Source organism: Odocoileus virginianus, chromosome 5 (genome assembly GCF_023699985.2).
Source record: "Odocoileus virginianus isolate 20LAN1187 ecotype Illinois chromosome 5, Ovbor_1.2, whole genome shotgun sequence".
Classification (NCBI taxonomy): domain Eukaryota; kingdom Metazoa; phylum Chordata; class Mammalia; order Artiodactyla; family Cervidae; genus Odocoileus; species Odocoileus virginianus.
The window spans coordinates 39,150,984-39,168,570 of NC_069678.1; the positions used below are offsets into that span (position 1 = coordinate 39,150,984).

At 37.2% G+C, this 17,587-nt stretch overlaps 1 long non-coding RNA gene across 1 annotated transcript in view; it reads left to right on the forward strand.

Moving 5' to 3' along the window:
- Positions 1-17,061, forward strand: part of LOC139035199 (uncharacterized) — a 121,884-nt gene extending 104,823 nt beyond the window's left edge. Inside the window, exon 4 of the long non-coding RNA XR_011487805.1 lies at positions 15,507-17,061. This is a non-coding gene — a long non-coding RNA (uncharacterized lncRNA). The remainder of the gene's footprint in view (positions 1-15,506) is intronic.
- Positions 17,062-17,587: the final 526 nt, after the last annotated feature.

Consider the following 17,587-nt stretch of genomic DNA (forward strand, 5'->3'; position numbering starts at 1 on the left):
AGTGCCTGGAACTTTGTAAAATTTGATACATACTAAGATATACTAACAAATTAAATAAAGCATATAGGCCTCCTTATCCCTGGGTTATCTCTCTTCTGGATTCTGAACCCAGAGCAGTAGAGATGATAGAAAATGGAAGCAGCCCATAGGCAAGTGAGATAGAGACATCAGGAGACAGATAATAAATGATGAAAAAAAAACTCCAGACATTTCTTCACTGACTCATCTAGAAACAGTGTTTCTGTCTCCCTCTGTTCGCTTCTGTCTCTAATAAGCCACTATTGTTTTACTTAGCACCCTACATTGTAATTTGTGTTTAGATGTGTCTTTTCCTTCCAGCCTGTGAAACCCTTAATTCAGTGCATAGGCCATGGTCACCTCTTTATCCTTGGAACCTAGCAAAGTGCCTGACATGTCATTAGTACTTAATAAATCAATACTGAATGAAAGAATGAGTGATCCAATGAATGAGTATGGATAGCTTTAGAAACGCATCTCCAAGGGAAAGCAAGTAGTTGGCTATATGGTCAGTACATGTGGTTGTCAGGATTCTGTAGCCATGCCTTAAAGAAGCACTCAACAACCAGTTCTTGCCCCTTGGAAACACTCATACACTAGCTACTGCTTTAGAGCTTTAGCAAACCTGTAGCCTGGGTCACAGCCTTTTTATCTTCAACTCTTTCAGAAACCTTTATTTTTTCCTAAGTTTTAGTACTTTCTGTTACACATCAGTTTTCTATCTCTGCTCCTGATGTTTCCTAGTATTTCACAACCATACTGCGATGTCTTGACTAGGTGTGGCATAAAAGCCTTTGTATTGGCATTGGCTAAATGTAGCGACGCCCAGAGGCAGGAAGCTGGACCCAGATGCCCTCAGAGAATTCCTTTTAGCATTAAAAGTCCCCAAGGTAGATCCTGACAGCAGTACTTCTGTATTTGCTACACTTCTGTTAACCAGAGTTTAGTGGTTAAGATCATATCTAAAGAAGGACTGCAGAGAGAAAAATCAGGGCCAGGTAATAACTTATGGATGTCATACCAAGTGACAAGTAACTGGAAGGAAAAAAAAAAAAGTCTGTTTGTATCCTGGCTGGATGAGAAACAAGGAGAGAAGGGAAGGGAAGGGGCCCAGAACAGATATTTCAATCAATTTTCTCCACAAATAAACAATTCCACTCTTAATAAAAAGAGGCTTCTTTTGATGATGGCCAGCTGAAGTGAACATTCTTTGCAGTAAAGTAGCTTTTAAAACAAATTTAAGGGGTTAGAAAGGCCTAGGAGAGTTTATAACTAGCTGTCTTCTGCTTTTATGCTTCTCTAGAATCACCATCCTCCAAATTATCCCTTCTCCCCAACCCAAGGGAAGAGCAAATTTTCACTGGTCTAGATTCGTGTTGAGTGAAGACTTTTTTGGCATCCAAACAGAGCTCAGTCTACCAGTTCAATTTCAGGTTCACAGATCTGGGGGTGATGTTTTGGCTACTGACTTAAATGTGTTAATTTTTTAACACTCACCAGGTCGCCTTTTGAAGTTAACACCTTTTTAGGGAAAGTAAGGGAAATTCACACCTCTTCAGAAGCAACTGTTTTCAGAAGATTTACAAGAGTGTAATGTATGTTGATCCATGTTGAAACTCATCACTTGGAAAAAGCATAGAAGTTCGCTCTGGAAATTTCTTTTTGAAAATCACATATATAAAGAATGAGTTTATTTATTTGTTAAAAAATATTTATAAAAGGCACAGCAAAAGAAGTTCCTGTGCTGGAAATTGTGGGGATACAAAAGTTACTTCTCAAGGAACTTAAGGTCTCAGTAGAGACCTTTTATACATACTGGCTGTCTTCTCCACAAGATTCCTGCAGGCAGACTCCTCTTAAGCTCCTCTATTTTATTTATTTTTAAAAAATTCCTAGCCTTAGCCCAGAGCATCTAAAGAATACCCTTAATAAATGTTATTGATTGCCATTCCAAGTCTTGAGAAATTCAGGAAATTTTTTTCTGTCTTGCCTTTGTACTTGTTCTGGTAAGTCAAAAGGTTTCATGCAGGCCAACAAGCACATGAAAAGATGTCCAACATCATAATTATCAGGAAATGCAAGTCAAAACCACATGAGAAACCACTTCATATTCATTAGGATATCTACTATCAAAAAAGAAGAAAAAAAAACAGAAAATTACAAATATTGGCAAGGATGTGAAGAACCTGGAACCCTTATACCCTATTTATAGAAATTCAGACTAGTACGACTTCTATGGAAAACAGTATGACAGTTCCTCAAAAAAATAAAAATATAATTACCATAAATCCATCTATTTCATGCCTGTGGATATACACAGCAAACATGAAGGCAGAGACTCAGATATTTGTATACCTGTGTTCATAGCAGCATTATTTGTAATTGCCAAAAGTGAAAGCAACTCAACTATCTATCAGTATGAATGGTAAGCAAAATATGGTATATACATACAATGGAATATTATTCAGCCTTAAAGAGAGAAATTCTGACACATACTACAACATGGATGAACTTCAAACCTTATACTGAGTAAAAGAAGCTAGTCAGAAAAAGACAGTGTATAATTCCATTTTTATGTAGTACTTGGAGTTGTCAAATTCATAGAGAATTCACAGGAATAGAATGGTAGTTGTCAAAGTCTGAGGTAAGAGGGGAGATGGTTAATGGGTACAAGCTTCAATTTTGCAAGACAAAAAGGATTCTGGGGATTGATTCCACAAAAATATGTATATACTTAGCTCTACTGAATTGTATACTTGAAAATGATGAGGATAGAAAATTTCATAGTATATTTCTCTTACTACAACTGAAAAAAAGCTTTCATCCCAAATGATGAATGAAGCAGTTATGTCAATGCAATGCTGAAGGGTGTCCTAATTCCCTCTGGATTCTTATACGTGAATGATGTAGGTCACAAATATGATATCACTCTGATTTTTATGAGCTGCAATATTGGAATTGTATCAATTTCAGAGTCCATTAACTTTTGATAACCAGGGTGGTTAGTGATATATAGTAGATTCTTTGTGTAGATAGCGTTCAGGTGTATGGACCCCACCCCACCATGTGTACACTAAATATGATGATGCTTAAAGGAAGTCAAGGCACATATTAAATAGTAAGGGAGTAATAATGTCTGTTCTTTTACAGTAAAGAGCCAAGAACTCTTGTGATTTACATGCATCATAGCAAACATGGCAAATATTTAGTAGTAGAATGTTCATTTTGTCCATAATACTTATCTCTAAAGCGAGGCCTTGAGAAAACGTAGCTCTGTGTTTCTCCATTGCTCTCTTCATTGTGGATTTCTCAATTTGTTGTCAATTAGTCACTTCAATGCAGCGCTGTAACCCTTAAATAGGAGACATCACTGTAAATAATATAGCTGGGAATTTGAAGGGTATACACTATTAAAGAAGAACTTTTTTCCTTCGCATTTCCTTTTTTTTTTTAAGAAAAAAAAAATCCTTAAACACTGTGATGAAATGTTTTATGTCTGTACTGTCTGCAGTAGGAAAATGTGGAATTAAGGAGAGCTATAAAATATAAAGACTCTAGACCTGCATATGATTATCCATATTAAATTGAAGTAAATTTACTTTCTATTGCTCACTGCATTTTTCACTTGCCAAACAAGATTTTACCCCCATTGGTCTTTTCAGTTTTCACAAATCCAAATGACTGGGAAGATTTGGGATCTCAAAGCAAGTTCTGTTTGCTTTTATACACTCACCATGCTAGATTAGACTTTGTTATAAAGGTAATTAATTCAAAATAATTAAAATGGATTGGCTTTTAAACTCATCTGCCAGCTGAAGGAAAAAGCAGACAGTCGAAATATCTGCAAATTTTGGGTCAAATCCTTTTTGGTCAAAAACTTGGAAAGAACAGGTTTTCTTGAAATATATACAAGCACACATATATGTACATATACATTTATACTTATATATGTACATATATGTATATACACACATATATTAGTTTGTTTCCCATCTATAGGAACCAAGATTAGACATTGATACTTATATCCCATCAGTTGCAGATATTTTTAGGCACTCCTATCAGTGACCTTAGGATTTTTCTTTTTCTTCAAACCATTTTCTTACCAATTTCCAAGTAGTCACCATCCCATCTGGCCACTTTGGGTCCATCACTATCTTAATTTAGGACTTATTATTTCTCCATTCAGATCAGTGTAGTCATATTTCTGACTCTAGGATTTCTTCAACCAATATATACTTTTTAGTGGTGCAAAATTAATCTATTTAATCACCTGGTTTTCAACATGCCCTTTTCTGGCTCATAAAATTCCAATGGTCTAAATATCCCATTACATTTAGTCCAGCTCCTGAGTCTTTGAAGTTCGCCTCAATCTGGACTTAGCCAGTCTCCCCAGGTTCACCTCCTAATGTCTTCCCTGAATTCTCACTTCGAGCCACACTTGGCTTTTTGCAGTTTTCAAAGTACTTTCTCCTGTGCTTCTGCTACCTCATCCACATGGAGCTCAAGTCCTAGTTCATTACCTACTAATTCTTTCTGCAGAAACCAAACCAAATGCTATCTCTGTAGCTCAGATGGTAAAGAATCTGCCTGCAATGCAGGAAACCTGGGTTTGATTCCTGGGTCAGGAAGATCCCCTGGAGAAAGGAATGGCAACTCACTGCAATGTACTTGCCTGGAGAATCCCATGGACAGAGAAGCCTGGCAGTCTACAGTCCAAGAGGTAGCAAAGAGTCAGACACGACTGAGCAACTAACACTACAACCTTCCTTATCATATTGAATGAAAGTGATGCCTCTCTCTTCTGAATTTCTGAATCAAGACTCTCCCCTCACATGTTACTGACATTTAAGATGCTTTATACCTTAACTTTTTGTATATGCTCTCTTCATTCAGTTCAGTTCAGTCACTCAGTCGTGTCTGACTCTTTGCGACACCATGAACTGCAGCACGCCAGGCCTCCCTGTCCATCGTCAACTACCGGAGTCCACTCAAACTCATGTCCATCGAGTCGGTGATGCCATCCAGCCATCTCATCCTCTGTCGTCCCCTTCTCCTCCTGTCCACAATCCCTCCCAGCATCAGGGTCTTTTCCAATGAGTCAACTCTTCGCATCAGGTGGCCAAAGTATTGGAGTTTCGGTTGCAGCATCAGTCCTTCCAATGAACACCCAGGACTTATCCCCTTTAGGATGGACTGGTTGGTTAGATCTTCTTGCCGTCTAAGGGCCTCTCAAGAATCTTCTCCAACACCACAATTCAAAAGCATCAATTCTTCAGTGCTCAGCTTTCTTCACAGTCCAACTCTCACATCCATACATGACCACTGGGAAAAACCATAGCCTTGACTAGATGTACCTTTGTTGGCAAAGTAATGTCTCTGCTTTTAAATATGCTATCCAAGTTGGTCATAACTTTCCTTCCAAGGAGTAAGCGTCTTTTAATTTCATGGCTGCAATCACTATCTGCAGTGATTTTGGAGCCCAAAAAAATGAAGTCTGACACTGTTTCCACTGTTTCCCCATCAATTTGCCATGAAGTGATGGGACCAGATGCCATTATCTTAGTTTTCTGAATGTTGAGCTTTAAGCCAACATTTTCACTCTCCTCTTTCACTTTCATCAAGAGGCTTTTTAGTTCCTCTTCACTTTCTGCCATAAGGGTGGTGTCATCCATATCTGAGGTTATTGATATTTCTCCCTCCAATCTTAATTCCAGCTTGTGCTTCTTCCAGCCCAGCGTTTCTCATGATATACTCTGCATAGAAGTTAAATGAGCAGTATGACAATATACAGCCTTGACATACTCCTTCTCCTATTTGGAACCAGTCTGTTGTTCCATGTCCAGTTCTAACTGTTCTTCCTGACCTGCATACAGGTTTCTCAAGAGACAGGTCAGATGGTCTGGTATTCCCATCTCTTTCAGAATTTTCCACAGTTTATTGTGATCCACACAGTCAAAGGCTTTGGCATAGTCAATAAAGCAGAAATAGATGTTTTTCTGGAACTCTCTTGCTTTTTTGATGATCCAGTGGATGTTGGCAATTTGATCTCTGGTTTCTCTGCCTTTTCTAAAACCAGCTTGAACCTCTGGAAGTTCATGGTTCACATATTGCTGAAGCCTGGTTTGGAGAATTTTGAGCATTACTTTACTAGGGTGTGAGATGAGTGCAATTGTGCAGTAGTTTGAGCATTCTTTGGGATTGCTGTTCTTTGGGATTGGAATGAAAACTGAACTTTTCCAGTCCTGTGGCCACTGCTGAGTTTTCCCAATTTGCTGGCATATTGAGTGGAGCACTTTTACAGCATCATCTTTCAGGATTTGAAATAGCTCAACTGGAATTCCATCACATCCACTAGCTTTGTTTGTAGTGATGCTTTCTAAGGCCCACTTGACTTCACATTCCAGGATGTCTGGCTTTAGGTGAGTGATCACACCATCATGATTATCTGGGTTGTGGAGATCTTTTTTGTACAGTTCTGTGTATTCTTGCCATCTCTTCTTAATATCTTCTGCTTCTGTTAGGTCCATACCATTTCTATCCTTTATCGAGCCCATCTTTGCATGAAATATTCCCTTGGTATCTCTAATTTTCTTGAAAAGATCTCTAGTCTTTCCCATTCTGTTGTTCTCTATTTCCTTGCATTGATCGCTGAAGAAGGCTTTTTTATCTCTCCTTGCTATTCTTTGGAATTCTACATTCAGATGGGAATATCTTTCTTTGTCTCCTTTGCTTTTTGCTTCTCTTCTTTTCACAGCCATTTGTAAGGCCTCTTCAGACAGCTATTTTCCTTTTTTCCATTTCTTTTCAGTGGGGATGGTCTTAATTCCTGTCTCCTATACAACATCATCAGGCACTGTGTCTATCAGATCTAGTCCCTTTAATCTATTTCTCACTTCCACTGTATAGTCATAAGTGATTTGATTTAGGTCATATCTGAATGGTCTAGTGGTTTTCCCTACTTTCTTCAATTTAAGTCTATTTTGTCAATAAGGAGTTCATGATCTGAGCCACAGTCAGCTCCTGATCTTGTTTTTGCTGACTGTATAGAGCTTCTCCATCTTTGGCTGCAAAGAATATAATCAATCTGACTTCGGTGTTTACCATCTGGTGATGTCCATGTGTATATGCTCTCTTAGCTCTCACATTTTTTTCAGGAACTCTGCTCCTGGACATTCTTATAGGACCTGGTGTTTTGTGCTTTATATAAATATTTATTGATGAAATATGTTTGGTTTACTCAATTTCCATAGTTTATTGAATAAATTTTTAAGTTAATCAAATTTACAGTAGATAAGAAACATCATGCATGGATTATTTAACCAGCATAGCAAATTCAAGAATCATTTATTGAAATGCTTGCATTGTTCAAGCACACCCTAGGTGTTGGGAGATAAAGAAGCTCTGACAAAGTAGCTCCAGGCCATCGGAGGAACTGAGTCAGGAAGCCAGTACCCAGGGACTAGCTGCCAGTATGGATCCTTGACTCCAGCTAAGACAGGCCCCCTGCCCTCACAGAACCACTTCGAAGAGGAGAGTAAATGGTAGCTTTTGTGATTCCTTTGAACCTGACAATGTCCATTAGATACAGAATACAAGCCTTCTTTATGGTGGTCTATTTTCCTGACCATTTCTTCTCTCTCTAGTGAAGTCTAATGTCCATCAAACTTTTCTTCCTTTCTACTTATCTGTTCTTTTTCTCTTATAGGTTTTGAGATTTACCTTTTGTCTCTGATTCTCTTAAATATTATGATCATATATCCAGGTGTATGGATTTTCTCCCAGGAAATATATTCTTGTTTGGCAATCTATGAGTCTTTTCAATCAGATGTGTTTCATCTCTATTTCTTATAAATTTTCAGATATTTGGTCAACTACTTCCTCTTACATCTACTTTTACCTCTCCATCTGGATCTTCTATCCATGTCTTAAAATTTCTTCTTCTATCCTCCACAACTTTTTTTTAATGCTTCCCTTTTGTCTTCTGAGAGAAAGTCTTGACCTGATCTTTAAACACACTAATTTATTTTTGAGATGCATCTGTCTTTTAAATACTTAGGGAGTTCTTCTTTTGTTTGGTATGTTTTCCCCAGATTTTGAGTTGATTTCTTTTTCTAATTTGTATTTGATGATTCTCATTATGTTTATTTTAAATTCTTGCTATCTTTTGTCCATTGATTCTTTTTCATATATAAAAAATATAGTTTCAGTTTTTGTTTTTTCATATGCTTGTGCACTTCAAATAGTAGAAGGAGAATAATAGTCATATCTGTGGCCTTCTGCTCTTCAATTCACCAGATCTTTGCTCCACCTTAGTCACCCTAGCATATCAGGTGGTGCTGGACTGGAAGGGTACTAGTGTATTCATGATGCAATGGAAAATATGTACATCTAAGACACTCACCCTGAACCTTTACCATTATACAAATTTTTGTTTCCACTTTGGGTTTCTTATCTTTTTCTTCTTTACACACAGACCCCATGATCTGAACACTTTTGCCTCCCCCAGGGGTTTCTCACAGTTTTCTTTTTCTTTTTTTCCTTCTCAGATTCAAGAACATTTTTCTTCCTTCTGTGGTATCTCTAGGGTAGGTAGGCTTGTGGGACATCAAGTTATCAGATGTGTTCATCAGCCTCTCTCAGATTTTTACATGATTTCCCAGTTTAAAAATTGTACCCATTTTTAAATGTCCATTTGCCAAATGAACTATTTTAAGAAGTTTTCCTTTGCTTTTGGCATGATATTCAAGGTTTAGTTTTTGCTGATGTGTTCTTGGCTGGAAACATAAGGAGCAGATCCAACTTAAAAGGGACATGCCTGAAGCTTAGGCTACTGGAAAGCCTTAGTCAGGATTCAATCAGAGATGAGAAACCGCTAGAACATATAGATAAGTAGCCAGACAGACATAGATATGTATAGTGGGTGTATATATTACAAAGTTATATGTGTAACTCAGTGAAATAGAGAAAAAAAAAATCTATAACAGGGATTTTTTTTCTTACACAGTTATGGGAGTAAGCTAAACAGTCTCTGCAAGGCTCTTTATATCTTATGCTAGAGCTTGAAGTCCTGGGGTCAGGGAGTTGAGAAAAGAGAATGAATGTAACGTGTAGGAGAGCAAGAACAAGCCAGAAACCACCAACACATGTTCTATGCCACATGTCAGTTCCCTGCATGAGAACCCATGTTAGTTTTCAGTGCCTACAACCTTGAGGATAATCACATCATGCAGAAATTAGTACTGCTCATCGTTGAGTTTAACACCTGGCCCAGGAGTTGGAAAAGTTGAAGGAGAATCCATAGGAAGACAGAACAGTTGCAAGTCCAGTTGCTAGCCCACTTCAATGCAGTAAGTCAATACATGAGGGACAAAGTGCATTTCCTACAAAATTGCCTGGTGACCTTGCGCTGACCTTTTGAGAATGTAAAACAGCCCCAGCTGCTTTACTCCCATCCTCCAACAGTCATGCCAAAACATTTCTCTTGTAGTCTGCATGGGTCGGGGGAGGATTCTGGGAAATGTAGTTCAGCCTAGTCAAATATTTATGGTTCCTTATTGTCTCATCCTATTCTATGTTTGTCCCATTAAACTAAACATCATAATATTTTTCCCAGGATGAGAAAAATGGTTAAACTGTTATAGGAGTAAATATATCCTCCAACCCATCCTTAGAATTTCTACCTTGCATTGACTTTTCAAGATTTCAAAAATCAGTTTCAACCAGATGACAAAAAATATATAGAGTATGAACCATAGGCCTGGCCAAAAACAGATTTCACCTTCAAATTAGGTATATTTGAAGACAATTTATGAAGGAAATATTTAAAATCAGTGGGCAGGATCTAAGGAGACCACATGGATAGTGCAGTGGCTAGTAACAGAGATGCTCTTGACCTGCCTTTGCCCAGAAGGATGGGAGAGTTCAGTTATGAGGGCCCTGATGGGGATATCGCATAGAGGGAACTGCCTTGAGAAATCCATAAACCTTCCAAAGGGAGACACAGCCAATCCAAGCCATCCCTGAAAATAGATGTGCCAGAAGAGTAGGTATTTTGACCTCTCTCCACCTTCCCTCTGATCTGCCATAGGGAGTTCCCATCAACTACACACAACAAAAGCCAGAGGGCAAAAGAGTGTGTCCTCATTCTCCCAGGGCAGTGAAAGTATATAAAAACGAATAAGTGGACAAATTCAGCAAAACCATCAACATCATCATCTATACAAAAAGTAGAAAGACCTGAACATGGCTTGGGCCATCATTGCTATTTTAGAGATGAAGAAGGCAATGTGTTGAGTAATTGTGATTTATTAGAATTTAAGATCCTTTAAGGTCAGGAATATCTAAGTCATGTCACATTGCTAATACCTAGCACAATGTTTGGCTCAAACTAGGGGCTCAATAAGTGTTAAATTAACTGATCTGAATGAATCAAATTGGATTATATAAAAAAGAGCCACAATTTAAACACTTCTGTCCTGAGTGCCAACTGTGTGTCATCATCTCCATATATCACTTTAATTTTCAAATATCATACATGCTAGATACTGAACAATTTAACTTCCTTTTTAAATCCCTACCCTACCATAAATGATAAAAATCAAAAAATAGGAAAGAAAAAAATGAAAGAACCTGTGTCATTTACCAGATGTGTAATTGTCCTCCAATTAGATACCAATAGGCTGCAGCATTCTTAGTCCTGTTGAATCTTTTAGTATTGGGCATGAGTTGAGTGAGTGCCTTTTCATGCCTTCACAATTGCACAAATGCTGAAGCCTTCTTACACTTGGAAAATGACTCCATATTTCTAATACTAGTTTTTCTTTGAAACTATTTGTAAATGATTTATTGTTGTAGCAAATCAGATCATGATAACATAAAGCTTTTTAGAGGTCATTAAAGAGTTTGGGGGAAGTTCCTACAAAGATGCTAGCCTTACATTGTCTGAGTGATAAGGCAAGTTAACAATTTATGTCAAAGTTTGCAAAATGTGTTTGTCTGATAAACAGTTTGCTCTGCGGGCATCAATCATACTTGCTCTCCGTGGTGTGTTGTATTTTTCATGAAGTGAACTTTCGTGACTTTGCCCATCTACAGGTTTTTGAGATAGTGGCATGCTAAAAAGAGCTACCATCTCCCCCTGCACAGTTGCGTTTCAAATCTCGTAAGGCAGCTGCCATAATGCAGGTTGCCAGCATAGGCAACAGCAGCAGGGTTGGTACAGAAGAAAGCTGGTGTTATTGGTAAGGGAAGTTTCAAACAGCCCTTGGATCAGAAAAAAACAGATACACTAGGACAAAAAAGATAAAGTGTACATGTAAATGCACACTTTCTCAACAACAACATTTCTAGGTGGTATAAGGATCAAGTGTATACAATATCGCTCTGTAAGACTGCAAATACTCAGAAATTTGAGGCGCTTTATTGGGAGGCATTCTTATGACATGAGGTAGTGCGCTGATGTCCAGTTTCAGCACTGGTCCTTGCTATGTCTCCTCTGGAAAACGAGGATAATAATACCTGCACCATCCACCTGGTCAGGTCATTTGGAGATCAGACACACACAAGCATGAGTCAACTTTTTGAAGTAAATCACTATGCAAATATAAGCCATCACAATAAATGTTGGCTCAGGAGAGAGGATATATTTGTTGTTCTTCCATGATTTTAAAAATAAAATAGAATAAAACATTCAAGACCACAGGACAACTTGGTGAACATACATTCAGCTTTCTGGAATCTTACCATTTTAGAAGCATTTGCAACTGCTTATAAATCACTTCTCAAAATTGCCCTGAGCTGCAATGATATTTCTGAGCGTGTGTTAAAAGCCTGTAAGTGCTTCTGTTCTTGAACAAAGTGAAATCAGGTTACGTTAATAGAAGTATTAATTAATTTTCTCTAATTTTATTCAGAAGAATTAGCATTATTGAAAAGTCTTTCCCATTCTTGAGTACCCTAAAGTGCAGGAGGCTTTCAAGACGGGGGCTCTGGCTGCAACCCCTACCAGTAAGTGTGCAGAAGATTATTCTCTAATTTGGAAACCTGAGACGTTACTAGGAAGTGCTGTGGGGTGTGTTATAATGAAAATACCAATCCACATTAGCCATGGTTGCCATAAGCAAAAATCTTAATATCTTGGCCAAACCTACTTAAGGTTCATGTAATAAACCCGCATTCCTAATTTTATTAGTGATGTGCCAAGTTAAGCACTTTGCAGGCCTTTAGACAGATTTATAACTTGACTGTGCTGAATTAGTGGTGACTGACAAGAGGACATTGTTTTATAGGATGCTATTTAGATAAAAACCTGCAGGGTGTTTCTGTAATGTTGTCACTTCAAGTCCAAACAGGAAAAAAGAAATGTGTATTAAGGAGGCCTCTTCATTAGCTTTTATGAGTTTAATCTAGTGCAGTCAAATGCTTCCATATAAGGCAAGACATTTTAATGGACAGAGACAACCTTATCTCTGTTCCAGGTTTCAGAATAAAACAATCTCTTAGGCTTAAGTACAGCATCAAAAAAGAGTGTTCAGTGAATTCGTGTTTGTTAAGCACTTAGAACAGTGCCTGGCACATAGCAAGCACACTCTGTTTGTTAAGTAAGTTAAATAAATTGAAATTTGTTTTTCTTGTTCTATGGTACTATCTACATGTTTACTCCCCACTCCACCACTCCCCACCTCCCCCAAATCATGGTTACTCACTCTTCCCTTCATTTTCTTGCTAGTGGGTTTTTCCAAATTGTTAGTCACTAATTCCCCCCACGGTTTTTAAAATTCACATACCTCTTATTGCAAGGAGGAAGATCAGAACCTTCTATTTATTCATAGACATTAACACAAACATTCCTGCTGGGCTTTCATCCTAAAAGTGATATCCCTGTAAATTATAGGAGATTGTACTGGCCTCTGATGACTTTCATGAAGATGTGAAGTTCAGGTGCTCACTATACGTCACTATTAACAATCGAATGATTTCTGTGAACACAGTCCTTGGCAGCCATCTTGCTTTGGTTACTGGGAGAATAAGTCTTTTTTAGAAACTAAAGCTAAGGTCTATAAAAGTGTTTTCCTCATTACCAAACAGGTCATTGGCCTGGACATCAAGTTCATTAATCCAAATCCTTACCCCTTTCTTTTTTCATTAAAAAAAAAAAAAAAAAAAAAAACCCCCTGAACTCACTCTTCCCATCTAGACCAAAAGAAAAGATAACTCTATCCAAAGCTGATTTTATACAGTTTCACTGTAAGACTTGACTTGAAACACAAACATTCAAATGAGAGATTTTAAAGGGTATGTTAGAATATGCATTATACTCTTTAAAAACAAGCCAAACAAAAAAAAGACAGTCAATAATTGTGATATTGTTCTATCATTTAGCAAAAATACGTCCCTGTTGCTCCATATGATTAGCAGAATTGGATAATAAGCAGATTCCAGCGCATTGGGAGGGAAACACTGAAATGTGTCTTCGGTTTCTCCTGAATATCCCTATGCACACACTTTGGATCCAGGTGGAAATTTACCAGGAATGCTGTAATATCTTACATCAGCATTGTCATATTTTATTTAAGGAGCTCAAAATATCTAAAAATCATTTGTTATTTCTCCCAACTTTTGTCTAGCTGCAATCTTAATTTACACAAACCCAGAAGTTAAATTACTCAAGCAAGGTCCTGGTGATGGAAACCTTCGCCTTTAATGGGGCTCATTTCCACAAAGCACGGCCCCTCCCGGCGGGCTCTCAGCCATGTTGGTAATTCAGGTAAAAGGACTACAAATTAGGCATCATCTGTTCCGGCTCTTGTTCCTAATGCTTGGGTCAAACGTCTGGTTACAAAGTGCAGGCTGCCTGGATTTGGATCCCAGCCTCCTCCACAAACTAACAGTATGATTACTTGAGGCTCACTTTTCTTGCCTGTAAAGCAAGGTTGATAATAATATCTCTTTATTGAGTTATTTTGAGGATTGCATAGGAAAATAAATGTAAAGTTCTGTAAGCAATTGTTGGCACATAGAAAGTGTCTAATACGTACTAGCTTAAGCATTATCATGATTACTACCCTTATTATTCGTCACTTTCTCTGAAATGGACAAAAATTCAAACTAGACCAGGTCTGACTCCTTCTCTGTTTCCTCTGCACGGTCGCTTTCTAGGCATAACAAGGGTGAGTTTAGCTTGAGTATACTACAGGTACAGGGTGCAGAGTCCTGAAAACTGTCGCTTGTCTGACATCCCAGGTTCATCTAGATTCCTGCCTGCAGTCTGAATGTCTGCTCCAGCACACAGATTTAAATATATTTGTGCATGTGTGGGAGCGGCGGTTTGCACATATGTCTCTGTGTGTAACCATGTATGCATAAATATATGCATGTATATATTTCCTATGGTAAAATTACATGATGAGTATGATTATGCATGGCAACCCAGCACTAAAATTTTGTTTCATAGGTACTGTATTAAAATTCCTATAAGACTAACTTTATCTCACAGTTTTTGGTTTTATGCAGGTTCGTGTACTTTGACTCCTAGGTAACCAGTTGTCTATTTGAATTCTGGTTTCAAGGGCAGTTCCCATCACTACACATGGATCTTATGGCTTCTCTTCTCTCCTCCTCTTCTCTAGTCTTGGATGGCAGATAAGCCTTCCTCTTCCCTCATCTGCACCATTAACTGCTACATGCTTTCTGGGGCCTGAATAAAGTCACATGGCTGAGATGCCATCTCTAATCCCATTTTCCATTTGTATACTGGATTTTGTTAACCACTTTTTAAATAAAAATACAGCATGATTCTAATGTACTAAGGAGTTCCACGGATAACCATATAATTTCGAAACGATACTGATTTTGTTTATATGCAGCATAATCTTTTACAGTCCTTAGTCTTTATTTGAAGCATTGCAAAGTGGATTTTTATGAAAGGTATTATAAAGGACTCCTTGTTTCTTCATAACAGATCTGAACGTTAACTGATCAGAGTTCAGATAAATAGTCTTTACTCTCCATTAAAATATTAAAAAGCCTTTGGTAAGAAACTGGCATAAAGATCCTTCATTCTTGTTTAATGAACACTTGTTGGCAAGTATAACACTTTAATAGCTTTGCAAAATGAATTTTGTGTGTGCATCCTCCATTTCCCTGTCAGACACTTGTCCAGGTGCTGGAAATTTATTGGGGGAAGCATATTTTTACTCATTAGTTTTGTATTTGATTACAGAACAGTAAAATATGAACCACCAAGTCCCCGAGGCATAGCTGTGTACATTGAGATTAGTAATTGCATGTCATCGTGTTTTCCATTGGAATTTATATGGACAGATAGGATAGGTGCTTCTTAAGTAGGTTTAAAAGCAAAGCAAATTTGTATTTAATCTTTTTTGCAGCTATAGTTTCCCTAATGGAGAAAAGGTTAGCCTATATCATATATTTTAAACATAGTTTTAATTTATTTTTTTCTCTTCTCTGTTTTTTTTCCTTCACAGTTGAAGCATATCAGATTTTCATGCAACCACTACTAAAAAAAATCAGTGCCTATAAGGACGATATGACATAAAACCTGTCAACAGACACCAGTTTTGCCCACATTCCAGCAAGCACAAAGAAGAAGGATGATTATAGGTGTAGACAAGCTTTGCCATTCAAGCAAGGAACTTAAATACAAAACAGAAATTACAGGTTGATTTTCAAGATACATTTTTCTTGAATCTACAAAGTTGCGTTTATATATGTGTGTGTGAAGACTGTAGTTTTCCTCTTAAGCAAGTTATGTGTTTGGAATCTGAAGTTGTATATTTTTTAGTTATGCTTGCAAAGAAAAATTATCATTTTATTGTTTGGCAGTATAATAATAATAATAATAATAAGTGCATTAAATAAGTGATATTGCTTTAGACTGTGTTATTGTTAAATAGTGCCAATCATGCTGTGCTCTTTTCTATAAAGATGCTCATAAACACAACTTCCAAAACAGAATCTAATGAGGTACTTAATGGTCACAAAAATGGCACGTTTGATAATTAATGTTCCTTACTGATTTTTCGCTGATGCAGCATAGTGATAAATAGGAACACAAGTTAACTAAACATATTCTTGAACCACTAGTTAAAATGAGAGCACAAAAAGAACTTTAGTAACATCATTTACTATAGACCAAAACAACATTTGATAGCCTCCTTCTAAGATGAGCAGGAAAAGTCTAGGCAGACAACCACAAAGATCTTCTGTTCTGAGAAGCAGAAACCCCTTTTCACATGGAGGAGTATGAGACAGTTTATGACTTTGCTTATAGTATATTTCATTGACAAAAATTAGGAGACTTTGCTTGCAAGATTCCCAGCTACCAAGAAATAAATACAATTTTTTTTAACACTTACTATGTGCCAGGCAATTCTGTACAGAAATTATATTATACAAATCATTGTTCTCATTTTAAAGATTAGTTACTGAGGTTTAGCAAAGGTAAGTCTTTAACATAGCGATTAGTAAGAGAGGCCATTTACAAGAAAGGCAGTGATGAATAAAGAAAAGATTGCAGTTCTTACTGAGCAATGAAACCCGAGTTTGAATTCATGAGCTACTATTTATTTTGCAGCTATGTGAGACAGCTTCTTTCAGCCTTAGTTTTTTATCTATAAGATCAGGATAATAATACTTTATAGTGTTTAAGGATTAGAAATCATATCTGTAATGCAGGTTGGATATGACTTGAAGATACTAAATGATTGTGAAATGGCCCTTTCACGATCCTTTCAGTCCTTTCTTGGTAAAATACACACACACACACACACACACACACACACACACACAAAATACTTCCAAAGAATTCAGCAGGAGTGAAATTGGAAGAGAGGTACCCCTACCTCCAAAACTCAGGACCTTACCAATATACCACTCTATCTTCCTTAAACATGTGCTAAAGGGAAATTTCTTGTCTCACAGCATACAAAGCAAGTTTAATTGTATTAGATACCTGAGTCTTCAAATGTGACACATGACTTTATAATTATCTTTAATAAAAGTATATTAAAGACTAGTCAACCTCATGACTCCAAATCTAGCTTTGTGTGACCTTTGGAAACTATTTGTAATAATACTCAATGAAATTCTGTTGCTCAAAAGACATGCAGAGATTGATTCTCTATATCCCCAGTTACTAGTTATGGAATCTGATTTGAGGTGTGGCATGTGTGCTGTTATTGACATTACATTGAGTGGTTGACTTGAGACTCCTTATTAATGGAGAACAATCGAAATCAAAATTAAAATGTAGAAAAAAAAATATGACTTAAAATCTTCATTAGCCATTAGTCTTTCAAAAAGAAGAAAAGATTACTGCAGTTTAAAAACTACCACTTCTAGTTTTGTTTTTTTATTCTTAAATTGCATCAGTGTTTTATGGCAGATGGATCTTGTTTATTCTTTATTGTTGTTGTTTGTAAATTCCCATTGACTTCAAAAGGGGCATGCCTACTAAGAATAGTGTGTGTTTCACAGCTGAGATTTAAGGGATTTGAGGGACTCAGAAAAGCTGAGAGATAATTGAAGACTCACAGGGGAGGCATAG